Source organism: Eucalyptus grandis, chromosome 7 (genome assembly GCF_016545825.1).
Source record: "Eucalyptus grandis isolate ANBG69807.140 chromosome 7, ASM1654582v1, whole genome shotgun sequence".
Classification (NCBI taxonomy): Eukaryota; Viridiplantae; Streptophyta; class Magnoliopsida; order Myrtales; family Myrtaceae; genus Eucalyptus; species Eucalyptus grandis.
This window is the reverse complement of record NC_052618.1, coordinates 53062200-53080390: the sequence shown is the minus strand read 5'-3', so window position 1 is coordinate 53080390 and position 18191 is coordinate 53062200.

Sequence of the window (18191 nt, the reverse complement as noted above, 5' to 3'; positions counted from 1 at the left end):
GATATAAAAGATACCTAAGCCGTACCAACTGCCCGAAGTACAAATAACCAGAAACCATAAAGTGAAGATCAATTATTTGCCTTCATTAGCCATTACATCGTCTCTTCGAACTTGTAAATCTCCCTTTTTGCCTAATATGCTAATCAATCCACAAAACGTTGTCAAGTAAGGACCTGTAAAATCAAGTGCTGTAGGCCTGAAAGATTCATTTGCTGACAGCATTCTGTGCAAGTTGGGAACTAACTCAGGAGGAATGGTTGAGGAAGCTTCATTTGCTAAGTATGTCAAGGTATTCATGTACTGCGTATAGCACACCAAAAGCAAAACTCGTTAGTAGAGCAACTTATATGGAGAGAGATCCCATTTAAATATGTGTGTCCACAAATCCACCTAAACGGGCACACACTTGGGTTACATAGAGATGGAAGGACAAGCCCAGCGTTCGAAAGAAAAGTAACATTTTGACATTGTTATGGCAGTCAAACGAAGGCTTGCGAGCAATTAAGTAGTAAGCGAGCATCCAAAACTAAATATATCAGAACCACACCCAGCTGAAGCCGTTTTGCACCAGATCACTTTAGGAGCAGTGCGATTGAGTGATGGCTGCAAAGACGGTACAGAATCCTCAACATCATATTCCTGCACGATCATTACAAAAGCTGGTATAAGTAACCAAACTGCCATCATACTAATATCCGCAATAACATGCTGGACAAAATGTGAGGATTGTGCCACACAATACTGTCATGACTTGCATACAAGAGAATTTTCAGTCTATTTCCACAGTTTAACATCACTAAGTACTAGATCAAGAATGGTTGGGATAGCAAGAGAACAAGAATCGAGTAGGGAGAAACTACAAAAACACAATCAGTCACCAACTTGAAGTCAGGATGAGTAAAATCATCGTGAATAAAGGAAAATGATAAGTAACTTTCACCAATCTCTATTGTGAGATCAAAATAAGAAAAGGAATGTGCAACGGTTATGTCCCAAAGAATGAAGATGAAAACAAGGTCAGTTTCCTTCATTCATCATCTTATTGAGTTATCCACACACAGAATAATGAAAGAGTTGTAGACTAGATAAATCCACGGTGGCCTGATATGAGGAAATGGCAAAACCAAATCCACCAAGCTTCCAAGATCCACTTGATGTAATAAGCACATTTTGCAAAAAGATGTTCCGACAATTACTTTTGCATGTCCAAATACCCATATGCTCTTCTTAAATCCCGAATTTAAGAGTGAAACAACATAATTTTACTTAAAAGGGTAGAAACACCACCCATTAAAGGGAAAGACAAAGTTATCTTCTTTTAAGAATGAAACAACAAAATTTAGAAATTACCAACTTATTTGGAGCTTGCAAATTCCCAAATTTTTGTACAAAATTATCTTCTTTTATTTGCATATTTTTCTAAGGGAAAATTCCAAAAAGGGACTCGAAGTGCCATATTTTTCTCAAATAAGGGTCAAAAGTGGATATTGTTTCAAATAAGGATCGAAAGTGCCATCACTTTCTCAAATAAGGGTATGAAGTAAATATTGTTTCCAATAAGGATCTAAAGAGGTTATGTTTGTTTCAAATAAGGATTTGAAGTGGCTATATCCGTTTCAAATAACTTTCCGACAATCATGGTATTTTCGTAATTTGTCATTTTTCCCTTCTTCGTCTTTTTTTTTTTTTTTTTTTTTCTGGTTCTTCTTCTTCCTCTTTGCTGGTCCACTGGTGAAGAGGAAGAAGAAGAACCAGAAAAATAAAAGAAAGGAAAAAAGGGAAAAATGCCAAATGACGAACCAATTGGAAAATTTAGCGGGTTGGTGACCGGCAAATTAGGTCATTATTTGAAACAACCAAAGCCATTTCAGATCCTTATTTGAAACAACCAAGGCCATTTTAGATCCTTATTTGAAATAAAATCCACTCCTTTTTACAAAAATTCCCTTTTACTAATGCTTTGAATTCACTAACTATTTTATAAAATTCATAACCTAAATTAGTATTATTTACTAAATTTTGTCAAATTAAAATTTTTAGTTTTGATTACCAACTATCCTTTAATTATTTATGAATATTTAATTTTTTTTTAATCTACCAATTGTCTTGTTAAAGTTACCAAGTTTGTTTGTCTTGGGGCTATTTTTTAAATTTATAAGACTCATTCAAAAATTACCAATCAAAATTAGCTTGATTTACCAACTTTTCTTCCATTAAATTATCGATAGTATTAAGTGCCTACTTTCATTTGAATTACTTACCACACTCTGTTGGAGAAAACTTCCTTGAGTGTTTTGAAGCTGACAAAACGTTTCCATCAATCTAGTCTAAAGACTTGCAGACTCTTCCATCAAAGTCTGAAGACTCCAGATTATCAGACTCAAGACTCAAAGTCTATCCTCATTGACAGTTTCTAGATCGTCGAAGAAGGCTTATCCAGAACTGGATGTTTAATTAAGGATTTGACTTTATCGACTGGAGAAGATCTCTTGGCTGGATATAGCATGCCGGAATCCATTATTCAAATCAAGATTGATTCAGGGATTATGGATCCGTTGATTAGCGAAGTATACTTGGAAGGTTCTACTTATGGAAACCTAGATCATGATTGTATGGGCGAGCAGGATTGATGGGCTATCGTCATGTTCCTTAAATAGCTCGAAGATCTTCCTAATTGATTCTGTCCAACGGGTACATTGGAAGAATTCCTTTGGTAAGTGCCAATGGGTATGATGGCATAAAGGAGTATATAAGGAAGACATTCCAGTTGTTCGAGTGTGTGCGCGCGATAGAAGAATTCCAAAGTCTGAAACTCCTTGTTCTTAGTCAATTAAACTGTTGAGCGAAATATTGTACGCAAAAGAGAGTCTATATCTTTGAGAGACCTTGAGGGAGTGTAGTAGAGTCTCTATACTGTGGAATCAAGGAAGAGCTTTACTGTAACAACTCTTTTGTTCATAGCGAAATCCAGCCGATGGGCTGTCAGTGCAGAAGAGTGGACGTAGGTTTAGATTAAGCCGAACCACTATAATCCATGTGTTCATATTCTCTTCTCTACGCTCTTTTACTTTAATCGTAACTCATTTTGTTTACAAGAGACGAATTTCCTTTTCATAATCTATTGTTGATTAGTGCTGCACACTTATATGTAAAATTATTTTTACACCTATTCATCCCCCTCTAGGTGCTCATACTAGCTTTCACAATTGGTATCAGAGCCTGTGTACTCACTTAAGTTGAAGTATTTTACTTCAGAATTAAAGATCCATGGCTAGTATGTTGGCTCCAAGATCTGGTTGAAGGGCGAGCAATACCCTGCATCGCCTTATTTTGATGGAAATGAATACAACATATAGAAAAACAAGATGAAGGCATTTCTAAGATCAAAGGATCCTCTGGAATGGGATGTGATAGACAAAAGAATCATTCCTAAAGCTGCACCTGTTTTAAAAAAAGGAAAAGAAGCCATTGAGTCTAGCGAAATGACCCAAGAAGAGATAACCAAGAGACAAGCTCTTGATGCAAAAACAATTTATTCTTTATATTGTGCATTATCACCTACTGAATATAACAGAATATCTTCTTGTATTACAGCTAAAGAAGTTTGGGATAGATTACACATCACCTATGAAGGAACTGATCGAGTGAAAGAAACCAGAATCAACATTCTACTCGGTCAATACGAAGCATTCAAAATGAAATCAAGAGAATCTATCACTGACATGTTTAGTCGTTTTACAGAAATCGTGAATGATCTTGAAAATCAAGGTCAACCAATTTCTGATCCCATGAAAGTAAACAAGCTACTACGTGGACTCTCCAAGGATTGGAATCACATAAAAACCTCAATAAGGGAGACACAAAGAATTATGCCACTTTCTATCGATGAATTGGTTGGGACTCTTCAGTTTTATGAAGTGGAGCGAATCGATGAAGATGAAGATCCTAAAGGTAAGAAATCCATTGCATTAAAATCTAATGATGATTCTGATGTCACAGATTCTGAAGACGATATGGATAATGAGGAGCTTGCTCTCATGATAAGAAGATTCAGAAAGCTAAACATAAATGGGAGAAGATTCAATCCAAATAAACAAAGTTTTCAAAAGCAACAGACTAAGTCTGTTGAGGATGATGAATCCAATAGAGATGTAGTCTGTTTTGAATATAAGAAAAAGGGACACATCAAACTCAACTGTCCCCTTCTGAGGAAAAAGAAAGGAAAAGCTGAGAAATATCGAAAGGCACTCAAACTAGAAAATTGGAGTGATACAGAATGTGAAGAAAGTGATGATGAGTATGCCAATATTTGTCTTATGGCACAATCGACTCGTATTCGGACTCGAGCAGACTTATCTCGCATGGTGAAATCGAGGTAAGTAATTTGAAAATCCCTACTAAAGTCTCTAGATACATTGATGAATTATGTCTTAGTCTTAAAACTTCTCTTAAAAGGATTTCCGAACTTAAAAGAGAATTCTGCACTAAAGCAACAGGAAAATGTTTGGAAAGAAAAGGTCAAAAGTCTAGACAAAAGTATTACTACTTTGAAAGAAAATGCAGACAATCTTTCAAAAGAAAATGCATTCTTGAAAAATGATATCTCAAATATTTCTAAAAGATTTTCTATAAGATCTGAGAAACTTGAAAAAATTCTTTCAACACAATGACCTTACTTCAACAAATCAAGTTTAGGAATGACTGCTAAAACCATTCCTCTAATTGATTTTCCTAAAGTAAAGGAAAAAATTAAGCAAAGACCTACAAGAGATGCTTACAAAAATCATTTCCAAAAAGTTTTTGTAAAACCAGTAGATCGCAATGCTCTTAGATGTTCTAAGTGCAATAGCTTAGACCATTTTGAGAAAGAATGTCCTATGGTTTGGAAACCTGTTAAGAAGGTATGGGCAAAGACCGTATATTATACTAACACCAATGGACTCAAGAAAATATGAGTACCAAAGAAAGCTTGAGTCTCTTTTCTAAATGCAGGTCACTATCAAGATTAAATGGTACCTGAATAGTGGATGCTCAAGGCATATGACAAGAGATTCAAATTGCTTCATAAAGCTTGTTCAATTTAATGGTGGAAAAGTTTCATTTGGAGGAAATAGCAAAGGAAGAATTGTGGGATACTGAACTATAAAGATTGGAAGCCTCACGATCAGTAATGTTTCCTTAGTGGAAGGACTCAACTACAATTTGTTAAGTATCGATCACTGTGCGACACCGGTTTCAAAATCAATTTTTAAGAGGGAATATGTTTAGGAACCAAGAAAGACTCCTCTCATTCTTTCACGGGTCGAAGACATGGAAAAATCTATCTCTTGGATGTCAAACCAGATGAAACCCAATGTCTGATCTCAATTCAAGAAGAAGCAAACTTATGGCACAAAAAACTTGGGCACATCAACATGAAGCAAATAGCCAAAATTTCAGCAAAGAAGCTTGTTCGTGGTCTACCCAATTTGTCATACCAAAATTCTGATCTATGCACACCATGTGTGTTAGGAAAACAGTTTGAAGAAAAATCATACGAAGGCATATTCCTTGGATATTCTATCATAAGCAAAGCTTATAGAGTTTACAACAAGAAGACTCAATCTGTGGAGGAATCAATAAACGTCAAATTTCAAGATTTTATGCAAAACCAATCGATTCAGACTCAACCTGAAGAATCTGAATCTGGTCCAGACTCTACAAAGTCTAAATCTTCAGAAGCAGCTCAAACTTCAGAAGACCAGCAACAAATGATCAACGAAGATTCAAAAGAGGAAAAAGATCAACAGTCTGACAAATCAACTAGCAACTGGAAGCATAAGTCCAGTCATCCCAAAGATCTCAGTATCGGTGATATTAATGATAGAATTCGCACAAGATCCAAAAGGCGCGAAGAGTCTAGTGCTGTGGCTCTTATTTTTGAAATAGAACCCAAGTGCATAGAAGAAGCTTTAACTAATGAAAGCTGGATTGGAGCTATGCAAGAAGAACTCAGGCAATTTAGCATTAATGATGTCTGGGAATTGACTCCTAAACCAAAAGGTAAATCTATCATTGGAGCTAAATGGGTTTTCAGGAACAAGATGAACGAGAAAGGAAAGGTCGTAAGAAACAAAGCAAGACTCGTGGCCAAGGGATATACGCAAGAAGAATGAATAGACTATCATTGAAGATGGATAAAGATGAGGAAGGAAAGAAAGTTGACCAGAAGCTATACAGGAGTATCATTGGTTCACTTTTTTATCTAACTGCATCTAGACCTGACATTTTGTTTAGTGTTTGCATGTGTGCCAGATTTCAATCAGACCCTAAAGAATCTCATTTAAGTACTGCAAAGCGTATTATCAAATACATTGCCTCAACTTCAAATTTGGGTCTCTGGTATCCTAAAGAAGAAGACTTTACTCTTCTTAGATACTCAGACGCAGACCTAGCTGGATACAGAGTTAATAGAAAGAGCACCTCGAGCACCTATCAACTACTTGGAAGCAGGACATTGTCTTGGTTTTCAAGAAAGCAAAGTACAGTAGCTCTTTCTACAGCAGAAGTAGAGTATGCAGCTCTTGGAAGTTGTTGTTCACAAATTCTATGGATAAAACAACAATTAAGAGACTTTGGAATTAAGATTCATGCACTCAAATCAAATGTGACAACACTAGCGCAATCAATCTCACCAAGAATCCGATTCTTCACTCAAGAGCAAAACATATAGAGATTCAACATCATTTCATTAGAGGTCATGTTCAAAATGGAGAAGTTTCAATTCAGTTTATCGACTCAAAGAATCAATCGGCGGATATATTTACAAAGCCTTTGGAGAAAAATCAATTTGAAGTTATTCGTTCCAATCTCAATATCTTAAAGTCTGAGGTAGGGGTGATCGGTTCCCGGTTCGGTCCGGTTCCACCTTGGAACCGGGAACCGGACCGGGAGCACCGGTTCCCAAAATTGCGAACCGTGGACCAGACCGTTTGGTCCTAGGACCGGGAACCGGACCGACCATCGGTTCCATCGTTCCGGTCCGTCCGGTCCGGTCCAAAAAATCAACTATACTTTTTGCACTAAAGAACTAAAGAGTGATCACGTTCTTGGTCGATCAATTCAATTCGATTCTCGGGCAATTCAACAAAACTAATCACACGTGTTCCACGTGCAAAATATTCAAACTTCACTTGTGTGATTCACGGGAACTCTTGAAGTCTTAGTCCCACGTCGAAACTATCAACGAGATTTTTTCTATAAATAAAAGAGTAATAAAAATGATTTTAATGGTCTCTTGGCCACATAAGAGGTTGCTACCTCAAATTGCAATTTTGGTTGCAATAAGTTATCATGTTTATATGTTTTATTAATTCTATGTATATAAATTATATATAAAAGTTTGGTTCGGTCCGGTCGGTCGGTTCGGTCCGGTTCCCACCTTGAAACCGGGAACCGGACCGACCGGCCACCGGTTCCAAGATTAGGAACCAGGGACCGAACCGCCGACCGTGGGAACCGCCCAAAACCGACCGGTTTGGTCCGGTCCGGCCGGTTCCCGGTTCGGGCGGTTCCCGTTGCACACCCCTAGTCCGAGGATGTTCAAACTCAGGACTAAAAGTCTAAAGTCTCTCAGACTCAGACAATCAAGACTCTACGACTATAAGTTATTTCTATTTTAGAAATTTATTTCTTGGATCAAATCTTGAAAAGGTACGATCTTCTATCTGAAATTAATTGGTGTTATTTTCCTAATTTTTCGTGATTAATGCAATCCTTCTTTTTTTGAAAAAGAAGTTATTTAAAATGACAGTTATCTAATTTTTGAAAAAGACAGTTATTTTTCAAAAGGCATATTTATATTTCCTTTTTACGACGTTCCGTATGCCTCACTTCGACGCCTTATATACTGTCGGTTCTTCTTCGTTTTACTCACAAAAACCTTAAGAGAGCACAGATCTTCCATTTTTGTCTTCTTCTCTTGTTTAATCCTCGAAAAGTTTTCATCTTTCTTGGGAAACAAGCTTGGAATCTCTTAAAGACTGTGAAAGATGTCGTCTCAAAGAAAGTTTTCGAGGATCGCGAACAGGGGACCACAGCAAATGCGTGAGGGGCTTACGCACTTTGATCTCACCGAGGAAGAAGAATCTCCTAGACAGCAGCAGAGCCCACAACATTCTCAGCAGCATCCATCTCCTCCGTCTAGACCTCAGGATGTTGAACATCAAGAAGAGGAAGAAATCATCGAAGACGCAGAACCCATAAGAACTCTTAAGCCCGCTTTTACCTACAAGCTTTATCGTGCTTTGAAGAGGGGTGGTACTCCGTTGAACTACATTGATGAATTTCTTAAAGACAAAAGGGTATAGAAATGAAACTTTCTTTTTACACACAATGGAACGTTTGGGAATTGCCCCTGCTGGGTCGGCGAAAGAGGCATTGGCAAATATCTCAAGCAATCCACGTGTTGGAGGGCTAAGTCAACCAGATGGGAATGACGATGATAGGATGTACAGTCAGTTTAAACCTAGAATGGGTGTTGCAGCAAAAATCCGAAGCAAAAGGACGGATTTATTTCAATAGGAGGAACACAAGCAACTGTAGTCTAAGTTGCTGAAGCGTGGGGTGATAAACCCTAGAAGTGTGGACTTTGATTTTCTTGACTCTGTGAATGTCAATCTGCGGGAAAAATTCAGTCTTCTTCAACTCAAACAGTTTTGTTCTGAAACTACAGAAGTTCATGCTGAATTTAATGCTTATTTTTATTCAAATCTCAGTTTCTTGGATGCGAATAGGTTCTCTTTTAGTGTTCGAGATCAGGGCTATGTGGTTGACATGAATACATTGGTTGATGTGATTAGGGTTGAAAGATGGAGATATCAACCTATCAGTGTGTCTATTGCTCGTGCAACGTTGGAGCTTGTTCGGGATAAAGGACGGAAATGAAGATTTCCTATTTGAGGATAAATGCGACCAACATTTTGCTTCACAAGATTGTGATTAACTGCCTCAAACCAAAATCTACTTCAAAGACCGACGTTTCAAACTCGGAGGCAAAGCTGATGTATGCCATCAATGCTTGGAAAAAGTTCTCTTCCACACATTATTATGTTCCACATGTACAAAGCAGTGGTGAAGGACAAGGGTCAACTTCCTTATCCAGCTCTTGTGACTCAGTTATTCAGACATTTGAACGTTCAGCCTCCCCGGATTTTCTGTGTTCGAACATGCAATCAAATGGTGGTAGGACTGAAAATGGTCTCTAAAATGCGTCTGAAGGAACTCAACAAGGCGTTGGAACAATTCAAGAAGAAAACCCCTGTCAAGACTCATCAAATCTCTTCGGCTGCAAAGATGAAAAGGAAGGAACCCATGGTTGCTCCATCCAAGAAAAGAAGAGCTCTCATCTTTGAGGATGAAGAGGATAAGGATGATGTCACCATTTCTGCGATGGCATTGAAGAACTTGAGTCGTTCTATTCCAAAATCGACGGAGAGCAAGGAAAATGACATGGATGAGACAGAACAAAGGACTGGAGAGAAAGAAGTTTTGGAGAAAGAAGCAGATGAGGAAAGAATTGAGGAAGAAGAAGAATAAGAGAGAGGAGATCAAGCGGAAGTAGAGCATGAGGAACACTTTTCTCCACCTGAAGGCATGGAAACAGGGGGAGATCCTGAGAAAAGAGGAACGTCCTCATTCCCTTCCACCAGTGAAGGAATAAGTCGTTCTCCAGCAGATCCAGAGGACATCTATGCCTCTCAATTTCCTGAAGAGGGACTGATGTTTCGTCGCCCAATTTGCGTGACCATGCTGATTTGCCATCATCTACCTATACTCCATATGATCGTGCAGAAGCCAGTACTTAAACTGATAATTCAACAGATTTTCGCAGAATTCTTGATGTTCTCTTGGAGATGCGGGATCAAATATATGCTTTGGGATGCGAAGTACAGAACTTGTAGAATGCAGGACAAGCTTCTTCAGTTTCTTTGAATGATCAAATCAATGCCCTTGCTCTTCAAGTTCAAGCAAATGCTAAGGGTGAAGATGTGAAGCAACTGAATGAGGATTTGAAAAAGCTGGAAGGGATTATCCAGTCAATGGGAGATTTCCAGCTTGTTCGTATTCCCAAGCAATCTTAATTCCATTCTCTTTTCATCTCTACCTTTTTAATGATGACAAAAATGGGGAGAGATGTGGTGCAGATTTGATTTTGAACTTTGAACTCACTTTTTAAACTTTTGTGTCGATTATGTTTGATTGACTTGACTTTTTGTGTTTGGCTGTTTGAATTTGAACTGGATTTGGATTTGATTTGTTTGAACATTTGTTTATCTTAAGTACTATTGATATCTCATGGCTTTGTTCATTTACAAGACTAACCTACTTTCGTGGATGCAGATTCTAGTGTTATTTTTACAAAGCCATTTATTTTTGTGAGATATCCATATTTGCTTGAGTAATATTTTGCCGTCAAAGTTATCTAAATCTGCAGGAAAGTTTTGTCACCATAAAAAATGGGGAGATTGTTGGAGAAAACTTCCTTGAGTGTTTTGAAGCTAAAAAACATTTACATCAGTCCAGTCCGAAGACTTGCGAGACTCTTCCATCAAAGTCTGAAGACTCCAAACCACCAAACTCAAGACTCAAAGTATATCCTCATTGACAGTTTCTAGATCGTCGAAGAAGGCTTATCCAGAATTGGATGTTTCGTTAAGGATTTGACTTTATCGACTGGAGAAGATCTCTTGGCTGGATATAGCATGCCGAAATCCATTATTCAAATCAAGATTGATTCAGGGATTATGGATCCGTTGATTGGCGAAGTATACTTGGAAGGTTCTACTTATGAAAACCTAGATCCTAATTGTATGGGCGAGCAGGATTGATGGGCTACCGTCATGTTCCTTAAATAGCTCGAAGATCTTCCTAATTGATTTTGTCCAACAGGTAGATTGGAAGAATTCCTTTGGTAAGTGCCAATAGGTATGATGGCATAAAGGAGTATATAAGGAAGGCGTTCCAGTTGTTCGAGTGTGTGCGCGCGATAGAAGAATTCCAAAGTCTGAAACTCCTTGTTCTTAGTCAATTAAATTGTTGAGCGAAATATTGTACGCAAAAGAGAGTATATATCTTTAAGAGGCCTTGAGGAAGTGTAGTAGAGTCTCTACACTATAAAATCAAGGAAGAGCTTTACTGTAACAACTCTTTTGTTCATAGTGAAATCCAGCCGGTGGGCTTTTAGTGCGGAAGAGTGGACGTAGGCTTGAATTAAGCCGAACCACTATAATCCCTATGTTCATATTCTCTTCTCTACGCTCTTTTACCTTGATCGTAACTCGTTTTGTTTACAAGAGACGGATTTCCTTTTCATAATCTATTGTTGATTAGTGCTACACACTTATATCGTAAAATTGTTTTTACACCTATTCACCCCCCTCTAGATGCTCATACTAGCTTTCACACACTCTAGTTGTTTAAATTTTCATTTTGCCTACTTTTCTTATCGTTTCTAAACTTTGCTTGTCCTAGCAACTCTTGTGATTTACCGACTCTTTTTTCAAATATTATCACTAACCTAATTAAAGTGACATAACAACTTCTCTTCAATTAAATTATCGGCTAGTCTTGAATTGCCAACTCTCACTCGAGTTACTTACCAATTTTATTTTATTTTAAATTACCAACTTTTATTATCTTTTATGACGTTTTATCTTTCCTAACTCCTCCATACATATTTAATCCATAACATGCGACATGATCATACATTATCACATCTTTTTCCGTCGATCTTTTCCATACAAAATATGCAGGACTTCTTGAGCTCCCGATTAATTTTCACTAAATGAGCTAGTTATCTCAACTAAAATAGTGCCTGACGGTACATTATTGTAGGTTTATACTCCTGACCATCATCTTGATAGGATAAACTAACACTAACAAAATTGCCAAATATACGGATTAGGTATCAGTTTGGCCATGGTTTGATTAAGTCCAAGTAATTAGCTGCACTTTTGGGTGACTCCGGGTTCGAGACTCCAACTATCAAATCAAGACTCGAAAAAACACAAGAGATTAGTCAATTTAACCATTTTATTTAAAAAGATGCTATTTCCACTTTATTTTATGATTTTAATACCTCTTCTTTTTTCTTCCAAGTTACTTCTCCAATATGGGCTTCTAGACGAAGAAGGGTTTGATGTGCATATAATCTAACTGGATCCGGATTTTCTTGACATATTAAGTATAAATCTACAAGTACCTAAGATTCATATATAATAAGCACATAAACTCCCATTTTCTTCTGGACTTATCAAGAAACCTGATGGATGGAGACACCCTTTCGATTCTTCCAAGGTTGCAACTTGTTGAGGGACAAAATAAATTCACAATTAAATTCCCAACATTAGGAACTCGTTGATAATACTAGCATGTACACGTGCATATTAGTCAAAAGTCTAGAAAAAACTTCCCTTGTTTATAGGTTAGCTCCAGAATAAAGGTCGATCTAAATAAACCCAGGTTAAAGAATTCAATAATAAATTTAATCTTGAAAAAAAAAAAACCCCAAAACCTCGTCCATACGCACACATAGATATATATAAAAGATACACTTAAGAATTTCGAGGTTCTTGTTTTAGTTGGTTGAAGTAGTGATTAGCTTTTAGCCTTTCTAAGTAAAGACTATGAAATGTAGAGAAGGAGTTGGGACTTGGGATTAGATGCCTCCTCCACCTGGTACCTTGTATCTACATATTGAAAATTCTATTAGGACTTCGAAGTTGGAGTGTTAAAAGTATATCTTGCATAAAATAGTTATCAGATTTATAACGAAGTTATATACATCATTAAATTGATTAATAGATTAAGATGCACCTTCTAGGAACACAAAAATCTATTGTCTTGTGTTCAATTTTATGAAATCTTTCTATCATAGTGGCAAATTTAAACATCGTTCGCTGGTGAAAACAATGGTCATCGATTTTTTTTTCAAGTAAGGTGTTGGTAAATTTACCAACAACTTTATGAAATTGCCAACTTATTTAGAGTTTGCAAATTTACAAATTTTGTACAAACTTATCTATTTTTATTTGTATATCTTGCTAATGCTTTGAATTCACTAATCTTCTTTTATTTTATTTTTTATTTTATTTTTTATTTTTTATTTTTTATGAAACTGATAGCTTAAATTAGTGTGATTTACTAATTTGTCAAATTAAGTTTTTAAGTTTTGGTTTACCAACTCTCTGCGAATTATTTACCAACATTAATTTTATTTAATCCTCCAAATTTCCCGTTAAAGTTACCAACCTTTTATGTATCTTTCCTAACTCATCCAATATATGTTTTCTGCGCAACGTGTGATGAAGACGTGATCATACGCAATCACATCATTTTCCATTGATCTTTTCAGACGAAACACTCAAGACTTCTTGGGCTCTCATTAATCTCTACTATAAGAGCTAGTCATCCTGACTCAAATACCAAAGGTCCACAGTAACATTATAGGCTCATGCTCCCGACGGCCATCTCAAGAGGATAAGCTAACCCCTAACACAATTGCTGGCTGAATCCACGAATTATGTATCGGTTTGACCATGGTTTGATCAAGTCTTGGTGATTAGCTGCACGCCGGTCGACCCTAGCTACCGAAACACACATTAATTAATAAAACTCAGGAAAACATTCGCGCCCAATTACTGCTATCTGTTCATAGGACCCAATCGAATATTTGTGTCACCCTTTTTATGTTGGATGTAAATTTCTTACTGGCTTCACCTACTCGAAGGAACTGCGATTTAGGTGGTAGGTGGCGACCCTTTCCTTTCTCTCTTGTCTTCTTTTTCTTTTCTTGCCTCGATTTTCCTTTATTTTCTCCGGGGTTGGTGGTAATTGGTAGGCGCGACTTTAACAAATTCTTTGGCCTATGTCCGCATTCAAAAGGTGTTCTGACCGCATGTGAATTGAAAAGCTAGCTACCGTCTCCCCAGAGACTGGCGATTTGATCGAAAGTGGTAGGACAAAAGGGTAATGATATCCAGTCTTTGGATCGGATGGATGGGATTTATTAATCCCCAGCTAATCCACTTAATTTAATTTACTTCGTCTCAAAATTCGGGGCTGAGTTCTTTGAATGTTTCCCTTGTGAGCATGGACTTGTCTCGCACGTGATTTGCAAAATGAAGTGGATCTTTTCATGCAAATAGATAAAAATGGCATTGGAACTTATGGTTTTATAACTTAGTCAAGTATTATAGTTACACCATTACCCAAATGTCTGAATATCTTTTCATTTTCGGGAAGTAACGAAGAAGGACATGACTTGGGATTTACTCTTTTTGGGTCAACAACTTAACATGGGACTTTTGGAACATGACTTTTCGGTTTAATACGGTCAACAAATTCAAAATATGGTCATTCCTAAATTCATTTAATAATCAATTTGGGCATATTTAATCTTTATATAGCTTCACGACCTACTGCCAAAACAAGATAGTTTTGTCTTTACTGGCAACTCATCGAAACCGCGATTCCACAACGGAGTTTAGCTTAGGAATCGAATTTTCATTTGACATTTTATATGGTATGTCCTATGTCCTATGTTGCTAACATCCCACATGGTCATGGAATAAGGAAAAAAAATTACGTGAATGCAGTTTCTCTTGGGGAAAAGTCAAAATAGAAAAAGGAATCCCATCGTAAAATCTTTCTTTAATATATATGAAGACAAAAAGGTCCTCATATACTCTTCCATTTGAGTCGAAATTATCACGCATGGCACTACATCGAGATTTATAGTTTGAACTGAATTTTGTGATTGGATTGAATTTTAATTTTTATTCAATTTAAATTTTACGGTCCACAAATGTTGATTTTTTGTAATCCGAAGCGTTCGAGACTTTGACACTATATCTATGATTTTTATTGGAATCTAAGTATTTTAAGTTACGGTGGAAAAACAAAAGGAATAAATTTTTCTTTTAATTATTTGCAAACAAGCAAGCTCATCTTATTACGTCATTGAGATAAGAAATTTAGTTTACAAGTGAAAATAGAAATTCTTCAGCACGCTTGTCTCTTGCTATCATTGAAGTGCTTAGTGTCATGCGAAATATAAGCAGTTTATTAATTATTAAGTGTTCTAAAGGGTCAATACATGCGAGGTTAATAAATTATCGAGATATCGAAAGTATAGTCAATTGTGATCAAGAGGCAAATGCCTTCAATGCTTCAATTGTCTTTGTGTTCTACACAATTAGTATCTTGAAATTGAATTACACATATAAAACAAATGTCCATGACTTTCATTATGACTTACGTTAAAAAGTACCCGATGCACTTGTTAAGCAATTTGGATAAGCATGGCACTACATCGAGATTTATAGTTTGCGCTGAATTTTATCATTGGATTGAATTTTAATTTTTATTCAATTAAAATTTTACGGTTCACAAATGTTGATTTTTTTTTTTTTTTAATTTGAAGCGTTCAAGACTTTCACATTATATCTATGATTTTTTTTTTTTTGGAATCTAAGTATTTTAAATTACGATGGAAAAAAAAAGGGAATAGATTTTTCTTTTAATTATTTGCAAATAAACAAGCTCGTCTTATTAATAAATTACATCACTTAGATAATAAATTTAGTTTACTAGTGAAAAACATAAATTCTTCGGCACGCTTGTCCCTTCCTATCATGGGGCATCATGCGAAATATAAACAATTTGTTAATTATTAAGTGTTCTAAAGGGTCTAGACATGCAAGGTTAATAAATTATCGATTTATCAAAAGTATAGTCAATCGTGATGAAGTTGCAAATACTTTCAATGCTTCGATTGTCTTTGCGTTCTCCACAATTAGTGTCTTGAAATTGAATTACACATATAAAATAGATGTCCATGACTTTCATTATGACTTATGTTAAAAAGTACCCGGCGCACTTAATAAGCAAATTTAATAAGAAAATATTCTATTTCGAGAGTATCAACTGTACATATTAAGAAAGAAGTTGGTGCGTAGAAACTTTACTTATTTTCTTTTTATTGAATTGTTCATCAAAAAATGTCTTTGGACCCGCTGTGTGACTTATCCGTTCCTCTGCTCAGTGGGAGGACCAGCTTTGGTTGGTGCATTGGTTTGGTTGGTAGGAGTAACATCGTGCTCTCTCCCGAATGACATTGTCGTAACCCATTTCTTAATTTTTGCAAAGACGGAGTGTTTTATTTATTGCAAGCTCCACTAGTTCCCGAAAAGACTTGGCGCCCCAGACTCACGGACTCGCCATGCCGCCTCGACGGAGTCTTGAACCCGACCGACCTAGAATGGACACAAACACAATGATAATTTCCATTAGTATATGTTATCGGACCGCACATTTCATAAAAATTGTTGAAAGAATATGTTAAAAATGGAATTGGTACGAGTAAAACGCGCAGGATGGTTTTGGACTTATATTAAAAATCAGAGGATATGACCAATTCCTACGTAAAATGATGATGAGATGGATTGTTTCAATGAATTTGGAGAGCGCAATAGTCAAATAGTGGTGTTGGTGACCGCACGATGCAGGCTCATGCAAAGGGGAGAATTACCTAAAAAGTCCTAAACCTATTGTAATTGTGTCAATTCAGTCCTAAACTCTTTTTTTTTTTGCCAATTTAGTCCTAAACCTTTTACTTTTGTTCCAGTTCAGTCCATCCGGCCAAAATTAGCCGGCTGGCGCTGACGTGGCAGCTGGCCGGTGCCGGCGAGTTTTTTTTAATAATATTTTTTTATTAATTTTTTTTCTTTTTTCTTTTTTTCCCCCTCCCTCCTCCTTCCTTGGGCTCGGCGATCCAAGGCGAGGAGGCCTTGCTGCACACGACGGCGAGCCCTCCTCGTCGTCGCTAGGCGCGAGCTCGCCCGCGCGGCGACCGTGAGGCGAGCTCGCGCCCGCCGACGGCGAGGGGGCTCGCTGTCACGTCTATGGAGGGCTTGCCTCACCCCGCCATCGCCGGGCGCGAGCTTGTCGCGCGAGGCGAGCCTCGCGATCCGGCGAGGGGGCTCGCCGTCGCGCTCGGGCGAGGGCTCGCCTCACCCGGCGACCGCGAGGCGAGCTCGCTTCCAGCCGACGGCGAAGCCCCCCGCCGAATCTAGCGAGGGCTCGACTCGCGGTCGCCGGGGGCAGGCGAGCCCGCCGATCCGGCGAGGGGGCTCGCCCGCGTCCGGCGAGGCCTCCTCTCCAAATGCGGGGGGCTCGCCCGCCGGAGCCCAAGGAAGGAGGAAGAAAGAGGAGGCAAAAAAAAAAAAAGGAAAAAATTAATAAAAATGTTGAAAATAAAATATTATTAAAAAATCACGCCGGCGCCAACCGGCTGCCACGTCCAAGACGGCCAACCAATTTTGGCCGGATGGACTAAACTGGAACAAAAGTAAAAGGTTTAGGACTAAATTGGCAAAAAAAAAAATTATGACTAAATTGGCACAATTGCAATAAGTTTATGACTTTTTTGGTAATTCTCCCCATGCAAAGCGTGTCAATACCATGGAGTCAGGTAAGACCATTTTATAATCCCACTCGTACTTCAAAAATATTGAGAAGAGCACAAGTAATTAGAGAAGAAAAAGTAATTTAGTGCTAATTTCTAGGGGTCACAATTTTATGGATTTTTTTTTTAAATCAATTTTTGGTCTGTGCCCTTAAAATCATTTTCCTTTCAAAGATTAAAGTAAATTGCGAAATTGGGAAATAAATATTTTACCAAAAAAGACAGAAATATTGAGCAAAAAAAATGTCGAAATGAAACAATCGATCACTCTTATCTTTTTTTTCCTTTAACATAGTCATTAAAAGAATTTGTCTTGATATTACTTATTAGATTCCTCCAATGATGCATTTCTGAGGGCTTCCTTCCCGTGATGTAACACGAGAGCCATCCTCATTGTTCCCCAATGGGGGAGACCATTTCTTGTTAGTGCCCGGTGGAACAGGGTCAATGTGCCTAATCATCACTTAAACAACACCAAACACCAATCAACTCCCTCCCCCATGATTTCCCAATTCAAAATTTCCACCCGGTCGGGAATTTCAATTCAAAGACCAGCTTCGGCCCGCAAAAAAAGAAAAAAACCTGAAATCGCTACTTAGAGGGAGAATGTCCATTCGATTCTAATGCAACGTAGTTCAAATAAGAAACTCAAGAGAGAGAAAGAAAAAAAAAAAAAGATATTTGC